We start from the raw sequence: 14,366 nt of genomic DNA, 5'->3' as shown, positions 1-14,366 counted from the left end.
ATAAAAACTTCAAAACCAAAGAACAAAACTATTAAACAAAGGATGGTACAGGACATAATGAACTTATTTGTGTAACACAGCAGGCAGATTTTTGTGCTAGAAAGAAAATGGAGGAAAATCTAAATGAAAGGAAAAATTCAGGGAATAGATATTCATAAATTTCTGGTCTACTAAGGCTTAATGTTAAGGACCAGGGGTCTTTGAGCATCAAATTTTATGTATAAAAATAAAAAATTCCCCAAACATCAGCAGTATACTCTTCAACCTCAGCACGGATTCCCCCCCCCCTTTTTACAATTCAGAATCCTGCTATTCATCAGATGTATGAACAATATCTAGTTAGTTTCTTAGACTTAATTACCAGTGACACCCTTCAGATACTGATTATCTCATTCATTTTCTTATAAATTTTTTTTCACTTGAATTTCAGGGCCGATAACAGGGAAGATTTTGAAACACACTTAAGTAAAAACTGATCTTAGAGAAACTTTATTCAACTTTATTCATGAATAATCAGCAAGTGTTTATAGAAAGCCTTTTACATTTCCTGGTCTGGAGAGAACAAGGCAGATGCCAGGCGTGCCTCCAGACAGCTCACCGTCTAGAACATAGCAAGTCAAGCCCTGGCTCTAAACCACGACGAGCCTCCATTCCATCTTTCAAGCTGTGCGCGGCTATAGATATCCTCTGTGAGGGCAAATAAAACCTTCCCTTACACATACCGTTCTTTAGATTCTTTTAAGGGGAGTTTTGAGATCTGTACGCTGGCAGGGCCTGTGCTTTCCTTTCTCCGGTTGCCTGCTGCTCCTTTGGACAGCGTCAAGTGTCTTGTCTTCCCTTCAGTTCTCCGCAACGTGCCCTCTGCGTTTTTTCTACCCAGTGTGGCCTTTTCTCTGACACTTTTACAGCTGTCTGTTTCCCTTCGCTTTGTCTTTGGTGCCTTTGCTCCTCACTTAAGTCTGGTCGTCTGGGCCCCCCACCTTCCCTTCCTGGCTTCCCACTGACTCTAGTGACTAATCTCTACAATTCTGAAAGTGTTGGGTCTTACAGTAAGTACAGCAGTCAGCAGGTCCAGTTAGCATCTCCTGCAACTCTGGTATGAACCCAGATCTTCTTTGCAACAAGGCTCTCTCCTTGAATGCTGAATTTAGAACTATTAATCTCAAAAAGACAATGGTTTCTTGAGGATTCCTGTTTTAAAGGGTGCATTAAAAGGAACTGATGGGGGAGGGTACAGCTCAGTGGTAGAGTGCACCCTTAGCATAGACAAGGTCCTGAGCTCAATCCCCACTACCTTCTCTAAAAATAAATTGGGTAAACCTAATTACTACCCCCTCAAAAAAAATTTTTAAAGAATAATTTTTTTTAAAAAAGGAGCTGATAAAGGAACTCATAACTTAAAGGATGCTTCTACTTTATTTTCAGTTATCACCATTACAAGTATTGGATCCTGTAGGATCATAGTTAAAACTCTGGTGTGCAATAGCAATTTGACACATAAGGGCTAGATTAAAAATACATATTTTGGCTCTTTGCTATTAAATTAAAATTTATATGAACATGTGAAGTTGGAAGCTTAAAAATAACCTGAATAACATCAGAGGCCATCGAGCAGACTGCCATGTATGATCCAAAATCCTTTAAATTTTTTACCGAAAGACAAATAGGAAGATTCAGTAAATTTTAATTTCCTAAATGTTCTCAGATGGAATTATCAGAAGCATCCTCCAGTTTATAAGACACAGTTGGACAATCCATTTACCCCAAATGATCTCCCTGCATGTGTTGTGAGACAGCAGTGAGACACTGCGACCTTCTGTGATTACACACCCTCAACGCAGAGCACTCCCTCTTCACGTGTAGAGCGTGGATGCTGAGAAAGGACAGGGTCACCTTTCATTATTTCATCAATGCCAAGTGTTTTCATTGTATTTTAAATGCGTGATTTCAATGTTACCACAACAATACAAGCCCACCACTTCTGAACTGTGCTTTGGAAAACGTGTCCAGCTGTCTGTGCAGGACTGGTTCCTGTTCCGTGATTGGTAATAGTTGCCCTTGTTGCTGTAGTAAGTTTAAATTTTCCGTTTAAATTCTTCCGCAGACTTTAAGACTGCTGTGGAAGGGGACTTCTGGGAACACTGAGTACTTTAAAAAACCTTTTTGTTTGTTTAGAGGGGGCAGGTAATTAGGTTTTACTTATTTAATGGAGGTACTGGGGATTGAACCCAGGACCCCATGCATGCTGAGCACACACTCTACCACTGAGCTGTACCCTCCCTCTCTGGGAACACTGAGAACTTTGGATAGCAGCTACCAGTGATCTCAAAGGAAACCTGTGCCCCGGTGGAGCCAGTCTAAACAGAGACCACATGCCAACTCCCTTACATGTATTGTCTTATTCCCCTAAAAAGTTTTGAATAACAATCAGTATCGAGGCTGCAAAGAACAAAGAGCTTTATTTGGGGTCTTCAGAATCACAATTCCGGAGACATAGATTTGGGTAAAACTGAGAGTATTTTGGGGACAAGAAAGAGCCACGGGGCTTAAAAAGACAAAAGCCACAAAGTTGTTAAAAGAAGCGTTTGTCCCTAAGGGATAAGCTGTCATGAGTTACTTTGGGGTAAAGATGTCTGGATGCCTATGTTAAGATAAGAAGTGGTCAAAGCTCAGATTCCATCTGGGCTGAATGTGCTTAAATCTCACTTCCTCAGTGGCCTCCATTTTAATGAGAGCTCCCTTGACATTGGCAATACCAGCTCCACTTTGATTTTCCTTTCACTCAACCCATTGATGTTGGTAGTTAAAACCCCCATTTTATAGAGGAAGCAAGTGAGGAACACAGTAACTTGCCCAAGATCACTCAGCTAGGAAGTAGCCCAGCCAGGGTTCGAACCCAGGGAGTCTGGGCAACTGCACCGCTGCGCTGTGAGGCCACAGGGCTTAGCCGAGCCTTAGTGTCATTATCTGCAACATGAACTGGTTGACCAGATGCCTTCCAAGGTCCCCACTAGCCCTGCAAGCATCTGAGGTGCAGTGGTTCAGGGTTCAGAAGAGGAATATTCCATATCAATCCTGTTCATCCCCCAGAACTTTCGTCAGCCTACAAAGGCAAGAGAAACCAAGAAGGACTCATCTTCGTGAATAAGTCGTCCATGGAGCTGCACTGTGTCTGAGAGTTGGCATCTTACCCTGTGTCACCCGTCATATACTGGATGAAGCTCTTGTGTCATGTAGGGCCCCTAAAGCTTCTGGGATCAACTGTTTCTTGGGTAGTTTGTGACACTAAAGTAGGTTAAACCCCTCTACACCCCAACTAAAATTGACCTCCTTGTCCTCTGCACTCACATGTGCCCTACCAAGATTTGATCCATAACATTTATTACATGTCTTATGTAATCTCTGCACCTATGCAGAGACCACCCTTTCATCAGAGACCAGTAGTAGTAGATGGAACCAGACCCGGGGCCCTCCCTGTCTTGATTAAATTAAGGGATCTCTTCCCCTCTCCTCCACCCCAAACATTTCTGTTTCCATGTCCTACTCTCCACACCCAGGAGGCTAGGAAGCTGGGCCTTGAAAAGAGAGAGATTGGGAGGTATTGCAGAACCAGATCACACCCAACCCCAGCCTTCCCATTCTCCCAGCAACCAGGGTCAGTGCCCCAGCTTGTGCTGGGGAGAGGAGCTGAGGAAGCTCTGAGTCAGATGTGCCAGTGGAATTTGAAACAGAGCTGGCTGGAGTTCAGACAGGCTAAAGGGGCTGGACCTGCCCAGGATATTGCTGAGGGGCAGCAAAGGCGATTGGCATAGGCTGGTAGGAAGCAGTGCTCAGGAGATAGAGACTTGAGTTGAGGCTCACTGAAACGGCTGCATTTACTTAGATTCTGGTCGGACCACAGTGTCCCCCGTCCTTTGATGTCTGCAGACTCCCTCCTCTCTGATCTTTGCAATTCTGTCCAGAGACAGTCCTGGACCATCTTCTGCTACCCTTCCACTTGGAAAACTTAGAGGCCAAATGGGCAGGTTCCTTAGCATCACAAGTGTAGGCAACCTCTTCTTGTCCATTTACTTCAGACTTCCTGTTTCCCTGGGAATTGTGGCCCCTGGGACACTGGAATGGTAGGAACCCAGGGCCTAGGACTGCGTATCACTTAAGAAGTTTGTTCTTTTAAAACTATAGGGTCCTGGGGGTGGGTAGTAGCTCAGTGGTAGAGCATGTGCTTAGCATGCATGAGGTCCTAGGTTCAATCCCCAGTCCCTCTATTAAACAAACCTAATTACCCACCCCCCCTCAAAAAAAACCCCAAATAAAAAAATTAAAACTACAAGGTCCTACTATATAGCACAGGGAACTATATTCAGTACCTTGTAATAACCTATAATGAAGAAGAATATGTATGTATGACTGAATCACTATGCTGTACACCAGAAACTAACAACACTGTAAATCAACTATACTTCAATAAAAAAAAAAGAAGCTTGTTCTTTTAGATAAGTCACAGGAACAAGAGAGAGGATCTCTGACAGTGGGAGCAGCCTCTCTTCATGAGTCAGGAGCCCTTCTGACCACAGTGGGAAGGACTCTGCCAAGAACAGTTGCCTCCAGAGATGCGCAGACGCACTGGGCGGCCTGGGACAAAGCGAGTCCTCTGTGCCACTGTGTGTATTTGTGGCTGGAGTTCTGTTTTGCTCAGTCACCTTATGTTTGTACAGGTGTCCTGACACTTCCTTGACAGCCTCCTGATGCCCCAGTTCTGTGTCTGCATCCCAGGGACTACTACTATAAATCAGTAATGTTAGATCAGAAGCAGTAAATCAACCTCCCAAGCCAGAAGATGAAAACTGAGTCGGAAAACAACTCAGGGATTACACTGGGTGAACCGAGCCCAGAGCCTCTCCAGAGGACAAAGGGCGTACATCTGCCTGATTTTCCCAGGTGGGAACATGGGTCCGCAAAGGCCAGCCTGAAACTGCTCTTCTGCCAGATGAGGGGTCTGCAGTGCAGCTGGGGGCCGTCGCTCCAGCAGGCGCTGCACATCCGCCCACAGTCCCCACTCACACCTCAGCCCATCAACAGCAGCAGCAGCGGAATTCACTTATCACCTCCAAGTCCTGTTTCCCAGTGGAAAAAACCAGGGATCTTTGGAGAAATGGCCAGTTAGGATAGGGAATAATAAAGGTACAGACGAATTTGGGACACCTTGCTATGCCAGAAAGCAAGGAAACTATCAAAGGCTACTCACGGCAGAAGTTCACAGAATCTACTAAATAACTGGCCTGAACTCTTCAAAAAAGTCAAGGTTATGAAAGACGAAGAGGCTTGGGAGCCATTCTGGGTTAGTGGGGACTAACGAGACAAGAGAATTAAATGCAGTACTTAATCCTGGATTGGATCCTGGAATAGAATTTTTTTTTTTTCCCTTAAATGAAAGACTTGTTGGGACAACTGGCAAAGCATGAATCAGGTCATAGATTAAATAGTAGAACTGTGTCACTGTTAATTTTCTGATATCCATCACTGTTGGTGATTATTTAAGAGTACATCCTTGTTCTTAGAAAATAAACAATATCGTATTTACAGGTAAAGGAGCACTAGGTGTGCAGTTCACTCTCAAATAGTTAAAAAGTTGTATATATGAAAGAGAAAGTGATTCAGCAAAAGTGGCAAAACGCAAACAATTGGGGTGTCTGGATGAGGGGTCTGTGAGAGTTCTTTGTACTATTCTTGCAACTATTCAGTAAGTCAAACATTATTTCAAACTTTTTAAAAAAATTACCAAAGGGGGAAAAGAAGCTCACAGGAGCCAACGTAAAACTTTCTCTTCCTTATACAGATGGTATTTTAGGGAAATCACAGAACCAGTCAGGGAAACTTCCTTAAAGAATTCCAGTAATAAGGGCAGGAGGATGAGTAGAATTAGAAAACCACCGCTTCAGCGTCCCCTGAGGCAGTGCTCATCCACAAACCTGGGGTGGGAGAGCGGGTCCTGGAGGGACCAGGCTGCCACCACCTGACTGCACTGGCCAGTCCCTGCACCACTAAGCGTGGAACCACGAACGTGCCTCTCGGTGATGGGCACCGCCTGTGAAGCGTTCTGGCCAAAGCCAATGCACTTGAAGACGGTTGAGCCTTTGGAGCTAATCACCAGTTCACAGAAAATACAGGGTATGAAGGAATAGGAAAAACCAGACCATGAGGACCCCATCAGCCAAATCCAGAGGGTGGACTATTTTATAAGACATGAATGACCTGGTTTCGCTATCAAATCAATTTCATTAAAAAAAAGAAATGGAAGGAAGACTGTTATGTACTAAAAGAGACTTAAAACCACAATCATGCATTATGATGTGTGGCTGTTTGGATTCTTATTTTGTTTTGTTTTGGTTTGGTTTTTTAAATTATTTTTTATTGAAGTGTAGTCGATTTACAATGTTAGTTTCAGGTGTATGGCAAATGGGTTCAGCTTTACATATACGTATATATATTTTTAGATACTTTTCCATTATAGCTCATTACAAGAAATTGAATATAGTTCCTTGTGCTATACAGTGGGTCCTTGATGTTTATCTATTTTATATACAGTAGTGTGTATCTATTAATCCTAAATGCCTAATTTATCCCCTCCCCCCACTTTCCCCTCTGGTAACCACAGTTTGTTTTCTGTGTCCGAGAGTCTATTTTTGATTTGTAAATAAAATATGTATTTTTTAAGATTCCATATATAAGCAACATCTTATGATATTTGTCTTTCTCTATCTGACTTACTTTGGATTCTGATTTGAACAAACCAGCTGCTTTAGACAATCAGAGCTCAGATGATATTGAGGAATTATTAATTTTATTAAGGGAGAAAATGGCACATGATTATGGCTTTTTTTCAAATGCTCTTATGCATTATTTATTGGTGACATAATGTCTGGGTTTGGCTGAAAAAGAAGGGCAAGGGGTGAGGAGAGAAAATGAAATAAGATTGGCAAAGCGTGGGATATCATAGAGGCTGACTGATGAGTGTGGAGGGTTTTATGACATGAGTTCCTCTACATTTGTGTTATGTTTGAAATTTCCCATATAAAAGCCTTTAAATCAGTTCCTAGAAATCTATTGCCAAATCCTATAACTTGTTCACATAAAACAATAAAGAAAGAAAATATTAAAAACCCATAAGCACGTCAGAACTTCCTTCCTTTTTAAGGCTGAGTAATACCCACCGTATGGACACGCCACGCTTTGTTTATCCATTCATTCACAGATGGTATTAGGACTGCTCCCACCTGGTGGCTGTTGAGAGTAACCCTGCTGTGAACATTCTTGTACTAATATTTGTTCGAATCCCTCCCTTTAATTATTTTGGGTGTAGACCCAGAGGTGGAATTATTAGATCATATGGTAATTCTGAGTTTAATTTTTTTGAAAACGCCATATTGTTTGCACCGGCAATGTGAATGAATCCCATTTTCTCCAGTTCTCTCCAATAGTTGTTCTTTTCTGTGTGTGGTTTTTTTGGTGGTGGTTGTGGGGAGAGGGGGTGGTTTGGATAATAGTCATCCTAAGGGGTATGAGGTGGTAATACCTAGCATTTAAACGTTTTTTGGGCATTTTTGCTTCAGCTATGTATGTATTTTATAGAAACAAACTTGGTAGTAGTTTAAAAGTTGAAATCCTCTTTGTCCTCCTTCCTAATTCCATTCTTCTCCCTTCTTCCCACAAGCACTAGCTGTCAGGAAAGGGGGTGTATCCAGGCCTTTCTGGGTCCTTTTCATACATGCGTGTGCGTCTTAGTTTGTGTTCCCCAGAAAGCAGAGCCTGAGAGGGGACCTGGGTGCAGGAAGCTTACTTGGGGAATGTCCCCAGGGAGCAGGAGTGAGGAGTGCAGTGTGAGATGCTGAGACAGGGACAGAGGAAAAGCCAGGGAAGGGGGCATTGTTGAGCTGGTTCCTCTGTGAGCGGTGGGGCTCATGTCTGCTGGGGAGCCACACAGGATGGGCCGCAGGGATGGCCGCCTGGGGCATCTATCCAAGACGCCTGCATCCCATTGGGTGAGAGTGGCCCTGCGCCTCCACGTCGCCCGAAGGGCTCAGTCCAAAGAGAACAGACTGTCCAGGGTGCTTGAGGAGGTGTCTGAGCACAACCGAGCCCCTGGAGCGGCCAGCAGGAGCTAACAGAGGGTCTGGGGCCAAAAGGGTCAGTGAGGCCAACTGGCAAGGTTTGGGTGCTGGGAACACTGCTGTCCCCTCAGGAGCGATTCTGGTTCTCCAGCCCTCCTGGTAATCTAAGCTGCAGTTTCCTTCCTTCCTTCCTTCATTAATTAATTAATTATTCAGTCATTTATTCATTTATTTATTTTATTGAAGTATAGTTGATTTACAATGTTGTGTTTCAGATGTACAGCAAAGTAACTCAGTTATACATACATATAAATATTCTTTTTCAGATTCTTTTGCATTTTAGGTTATTACGTATTTTGAATCTAGTTCCCTGTGCTCTATAGTAGGTCCTTATTGTTTATCTATTTTATATATAGTAGTGTGTATCTGTTAATCCCAAACTCCTAATTTATCCCTCCCTCCCCCTTCCCCCCATTTCCTTTTAATATAATCTCCTTCTTAAATCCACCAGAATTAATTTCTGCTACTAGTATGAGCTCTGACCCACGCAGTGTGTGACAACCAATAATTCCAATGTTTGTAGAAATGGTTTCCTTTGTCTGACCCCATCTTTGGTGTCTGATATCTAGATTATTTGTGGAAAACAAGGCAATGGGAGTCTCATTCTAACCTCCTGTTACACTGGGTTACCTGCTTATCTCTCTAAAATGAGATTTCCTGTTCATTTTTAACATGGTTTCTGTTTGCATTACGTGCTGGGGAGGTTGCCAGGGGGTGGGAGGGAGGGGGCAGAAGCAGCAGGTGGCTTTACAGCTAGTCTTCTTGGGGAAGGGAAGTGGAGCTTGGCGCATTGAGGCTGGTCCAGAGGGGCATGGGGTGTGGAGGCCCCACTGGACTGAGCAGTCCTGCATTTCCCTAACCAGCTACCAGGCTAGTGGCCCCACATGAGCCCATGCTCCAGGGACCCCACTCCTGGCTGTGCAGCGTCCCCGGGGGAGCAGTCCTTTGCAGTGCACGGCTGTGGGACCCTTCTCAGCCCAGCTCCTCAGGGCAGCGACTGTTTAGCTAAGAGCCCCCAGCTCTGCAGCCAGCCTGGGCAGATTTGAATGCCCCCCGCAATGTACTCACTGCAGTGGGGGACTACTTAGCCTCTCTAGGCCTCCATTGTCTTATTGTAAAATGCAGATAGTAATCTGAGTGGTATGTGCTCTGATGCACCACCCAGATACCCTATCACGAATGAAGGATTTCCCCCCAACTATCAGCCCGTATGGGGAGCTGCCTCACTGGAGAGGGCAGGCCTCTTCCCGTGACAGCCAGCGTCTCACGACTGATGGACAGGGTGGTACTGAGGTCTGGTCCTCACAGTCCACAGACTCTGAAAGGCCATCCTGTCTTCAAAACTCCCCCCAGGGTTTGCTGTGGCCTCTACTGAGGCTATGTGGGACCTGACTTCTCCCTTGGCCCAGTCCTGCCCCTTGCCTTCCTCCCACACATGTTGACCCCCGGAGCACTCCCCAATGAGCCTCTTCTTCAGAGCGGAGATGCCGATCTCCACTTCAGAGTTGGTTGCCCGGGGGCTCTATTGGCCACATGCCACTTATCGCATAAAGACTGCGTCACACAGAACATCAAGTTCACATCACAGAGCCAGGCACAAGGCCACAATAAACATTAGTTGTGTCATTCCACAGCCAAAGGCATGTCTTTTTTTTCTCACAGTTAAAGATTTTTTTTTAAAAATCAGAAGATCAAAGAGGCAACCACAATATGTGCTCATGTGGCCATTCTGACTGGAATGCCACCAGACACAAACAAAAGCGAAAACTATGTATCAGAATCAAAAACTATATATATCAACTTAATGAGGTATAAGTCACATACCACACAGTTCATCTATTTAAAGCAGACAGTTCAGTGGCTTTCAGTATATTCACAAAGCTGTGCAAACATCACCACAATCAATCTTGAATGATTTCATCTCTTTCCCAAAATACCCTGTACCCATTAGCAGTCAGTCCTCCTCCAACCCCCAGCCCTAGGCAACCACTAAACTACTCTGTGTGTCTATAAATTTGCCTATCAGGACATTTCACATAAATGGAATGATACAATATGTGGTCTCTTGTGTCTGGCTTTTTTCACTTAGTATAATATTTTCAAGGTTTATCCATGCTGTATCATGTATCTATTTCATTCCTTTTTATTGCTGAATACTATTCCATTATATGGATATATCACAGTTTGTCCATTCATCAGCTGATGGATATGTGGGCTGTTTCCACCCTTTAGCTATTATGAATAATGTTGCCATGATAAATTTATCTCAATTTTTTGGTGGATATATGGTTTTTGTTTTTCTCCAGCTTTATTGAGATATAATTGATATGTAACATTGTGTAAGTTTAAGATGTACAATGTGTTGATTTAATACACTTATATTCTGCAAAATGATTTCCACCATGGCATTAGCTAATACTTCCATCATGTCACATAATCACCATTTCTTTTTCATGGTAAGTGTGAACATATGTTTTCATTTCACTTGGATATACACCTAGGAATAGAAATGTCACATGGCAATTTTTTAACGTTTGGAGGAACTGCACTGTTTTCCAAAGCAGCTGCACCATTTTACATTCCCATCAAGAGTGAGTGATGTTTCCAGCTTTCCTATATTCTCACCAACTGTTTTTTTTTTTTTTTTTTTTTTGGCTTGAATTTTTTTTCAGGGGGTGGTAATTAGGTTTGTTTATTTACTGTTATTTATTTTAATGGGGGTACTGGAAGTTGAACCCAAGACTTCGTGCATGCTAAGCACATGCTCTACCACTGAGCTATATGCTCCCCCAACACCAACACTTTTTATTTTCTTTTTTATTAGGACCATTCTAGTGACTATGAAGTGGTGCCTCCTGGTGGTTTTGATTTGCATTTCATTTGTATGCTGAACATCTGTTCATGTGCTTATTGGCCATTTGTACATCTTCTTTGCAGAAATATCTATTAAGATCCTTTGCTCATTTCTTAAAATTGGATCATCAATATTTTTTGAATCTCTTTTCTTCTTCTGTAAAAGGGGAACATTATGTTCTTCACAGAGTTGTTGAGACGATTCATGAGAGAATACTGGCGAGGCACACAGTTCTCTCCAGTTGGCACACGCTCCAAAAAGTTAGTGAACCTTCCTCTCACCTAGTCATTTGGCATTACATCATTCTAGCATAGGGTTTTTGCTTGAAGATAGGCTCAATAAATGTCTGAAAGGATAAATGTGCCAATTCACATCACTCAATATTCAAATTTGATTCCTATGTGCTTTGCCCCTTTACTCCCATTTCCTTCATTAAACCTTTTCTTCCTGGAACAATTTTTTAAATTTTATTCCCCTTGCCAGCTGCCTCCTCTCCTGAAACTGAATTTGCAGTATTATTGAACCTGACGATGAGAGAACCAAAGACACCACCTAACACAGTTCTGAGGTGAATATGATCAGCCTTTGAAGAAGCTAAATAACTTGACAGCCTATCAGTGTAACCTGTCCCCTTTTGGAGAGCTCAACAAAAAGTAATTAAAGTACATAAAGAGGTGAGAAAATATGAAATTGACAAAAAAAAAAAAAAAAAACCCTTATTGCAGACTGACAGTTACGTAACACTTCAGTTACCCTTGATGACCCAGCCTGGTTTGGGCCATGGCCCTCTTTTTCATTTGTAGAGGACCCAGGCCACCATCAGGACCAAAGATTCGACGTTGGTGGGGACCTCCGCAACCCCTCCAGGGCTGTGGAGCCTCCAGCGGGCCGGATTTGAGTCGCAGAATGGAAACCATTTGATCACTCAGGCCAAGTGGTGAGTCCAGCTTGATTTCACATGGACTCCGCGCTGCTTTGGTAAACCTAAGCTGGAGTGCTTCGGGTGGGGTGGGGGGACGACGTGAACACGCAAGCACAGGTGAGGGAGGGTGCCACGCATTTCGCCTTGGACCTTCTTGAAAGTCAGCCCAATACCACAGACACCGGGGTGAGAGGGTGGGTGTGTGCAGCTGCCTGAAATGAAGGATCTGCTGGATTTTGCCTTTGGCGCGGGGATAACGGGGAATGTGAAAAACAAGGGGGTTGGGGGGGGTGTTAGATTCAGCAGCTGGACGTTGGTCTGGGACTCCTGGCTACTCTCTCAAGCCCGCTCTTGGGCAGAACTGAGGCGTGTTGCGGGGAAGGTGGAGATGGTGGGCTCCTGAGGTGCGGGGACCGGCTCGAATTCATCTTCGTATCGTGGGTCTAGCACGGTGCACGGCTCAGGCTTTGCTGTTTGCCAAGTTGTGGGAACCGGGCCTCGGCAGGGAACTAGGAGGCGACCCCAGGCAGGACAGCTAGCCAGGCTGCACGCCGACGCGGCAGGGAACTCGGTGCGGGGCGGATCTCTCGACTTAGTCAAGTAGGAGCGGCAGCCAGGCTGGGCTGGGTTCCCGCCACGGAGGAGCGAGGCGTGGCCTCATTGGCGGGACGTGCCAGCCCGCGCTTCTTATTGGACAAGGGCACTCGTCAATCACTGAGTAACTCAGGCAGGACTCGACCGGACATCCGGGATTTCCCACTTCGAGTTCGAGGCGGGCTCAGGTGGAGGCGGAGCTACGGGAGACTGTAGTACCCAATGGCAATGAAGAGTTCCGCCTTCGCTGTTGATTGGCAGGTGCTCGAACTACTGAGGCACCGCAGAGGGAATACCGGCCCTGGAAAGTGATTGGTCCAATCTGCGGAAGCGTGGTTGGCCCTGTGCGTGGTATATATAAAGTAGGCGATTAATTAACACCTAATTGAATGTGCTTTAGAGGAGGTTTTTTTCTTTTTTGGTTCGGTTAGTAGTTTGGCTTTCACTAAGGCTTCTGAATTTGGTGGGCTTTCCCTGGGATTATCTAGATTATCTTCCCCATGCGGGCTCAAGACTGGAAAGTGATGGGTGGTGGGCCCCAAATTATAGCCGAGATAATCGGAAGTGCGCGCTGTTCGGTGAATTAAAGCTGAGGTTAAATGGATGGTAGTCAATGGAAAACAGAGAGAGACAGGAACGGACAGTTTACAGAAAAAATCAAAACGAAACAAAACAAAAAAACAAGGAGACTCTAAACACTTGAATGGATGCCGAAACTTTTTAATCATGGGGAAAAAGCAACCTAAAATTTCACTGAGCTAATATTTTTGACCCATCAGATTGGCAAAAATCCAAAATTTGACAAGGTTCTCTGTTAAGGACGTTGCAGTGGCCCTGATAGTATCGATTTTTCTAATCCCTGACACGAACAAATAGGATGTTTACTAATGCTTTCAGCTTGCAGGGTAGGTTGTTATCTTGTGGTTGTGTGTTAAGTTCTTGCCATGGGCTCCCCGGGAACTTCTAAGAACAAGTTCTGATTCTGCAGGTACATTTTTTTCAGAGGCACTTCGATTTTCCTGACCAGCAGCAATACTGATACCTGGTGGGACATATGGGTGTTTGTTCGAAATGGGTTTTGTTTTAAGAGGACTTTTCTGGCCACTGGTGTCCAAGTGAGGCAGATGAAGTGATGGACATCACATATACAGAACCTGGCGCTTATCTGGAAATGGCATGAGAGCCACTCAACAATTGCAGCAAGTTAGCAGTGCTTCTATGAAACATCAGAGGCCCTGAGGCTGGGCAACAGAACTCCTCCCCAGGAAGAGTGTTAAGTATGCCAGGCACCTTCAGACACAGGCTTCCAAGCCCCCACCAGGTGACAGAGTGGTCCTGGTGTCTGCCCAATACCCATCCCTCCTACCCCTTCCTCACAGAGCTGCAATGAGGTCCAGTTACCCCCTCCTCTGGATGGTATGTGTTCAGGGGATGCTGACCCCAGGTGTCTCCTACCATGGTGGTCCCATCTCCTTGCCAGTGATTGGTGGAGGTATGGACATATAACATATTCCGGCCAAGTGGGACCTGAAAAGGGGGTGGGTGTGCACCTAAACCTCACTCCTAGCGACACAAGCAAGAGATGGTCCTTTTCCTGCTTCTGGACATGATACCTGAACTCCTGCAGGCATCTTGCAACCATTTTGCCCTAGTCTGCGACAAAAGCCTACAGTGTGAGGAAGACTGAGCTAAGAGAAATGCAGCTTGGGCCCTGACCCTTCTGGGCCTGCAGGTTTTCTGCCTTTGGACTCCTCCCATGACCTAATTCTCTTGTTTAAGACAGTTGAGTTGGAGTTCTCTGTTCTTTGCAGTTGGAACATTTTAGCTG

At 44.6% G+C, this 14,366-nt stretch overlaps 1 long non-coding RNA gene across 1 annotated transcript in view; it reads left to right on the top strand.

Moving 5' to 3' along the window:
- Positions 1-14,366, top strand: part of METTL23 (methyltransferase 23, arginine) — a 127,149-nt gene that overhangs the window by 67,790 nt on the left and 44,993 nt on the right. The window contains exons 6-7 of the long non-coding RNA XR_010384551.1: positions 11,506-11,696; positions 11,826-11,959. This is a non-coding gene — a long non-coding RNA (methyltransferase 23, arginine). The remainder of the gene's footprint in view (positions 1-11,505; positions 11,697-11,825; positions 11,960-14,366) is intronic.

Source organism: Camelus dromedarius, chromosome 16, assembly GCF_036321535.1.
Source record: "Camelus dromedarius isolate mCamDro1 chromosome 16, mCamDro1.pat, whole genome shotgun sequence".
Taxonomy (NCBI): Eukaryota; Metazoa; Chordata; class Mammalia; order Artiodactyla; family Camelidae; genus Camelus; species Camelus dromedarius.
This window is presented reverse-complemented; position numbering and strand designations above follow the sequence as displayed.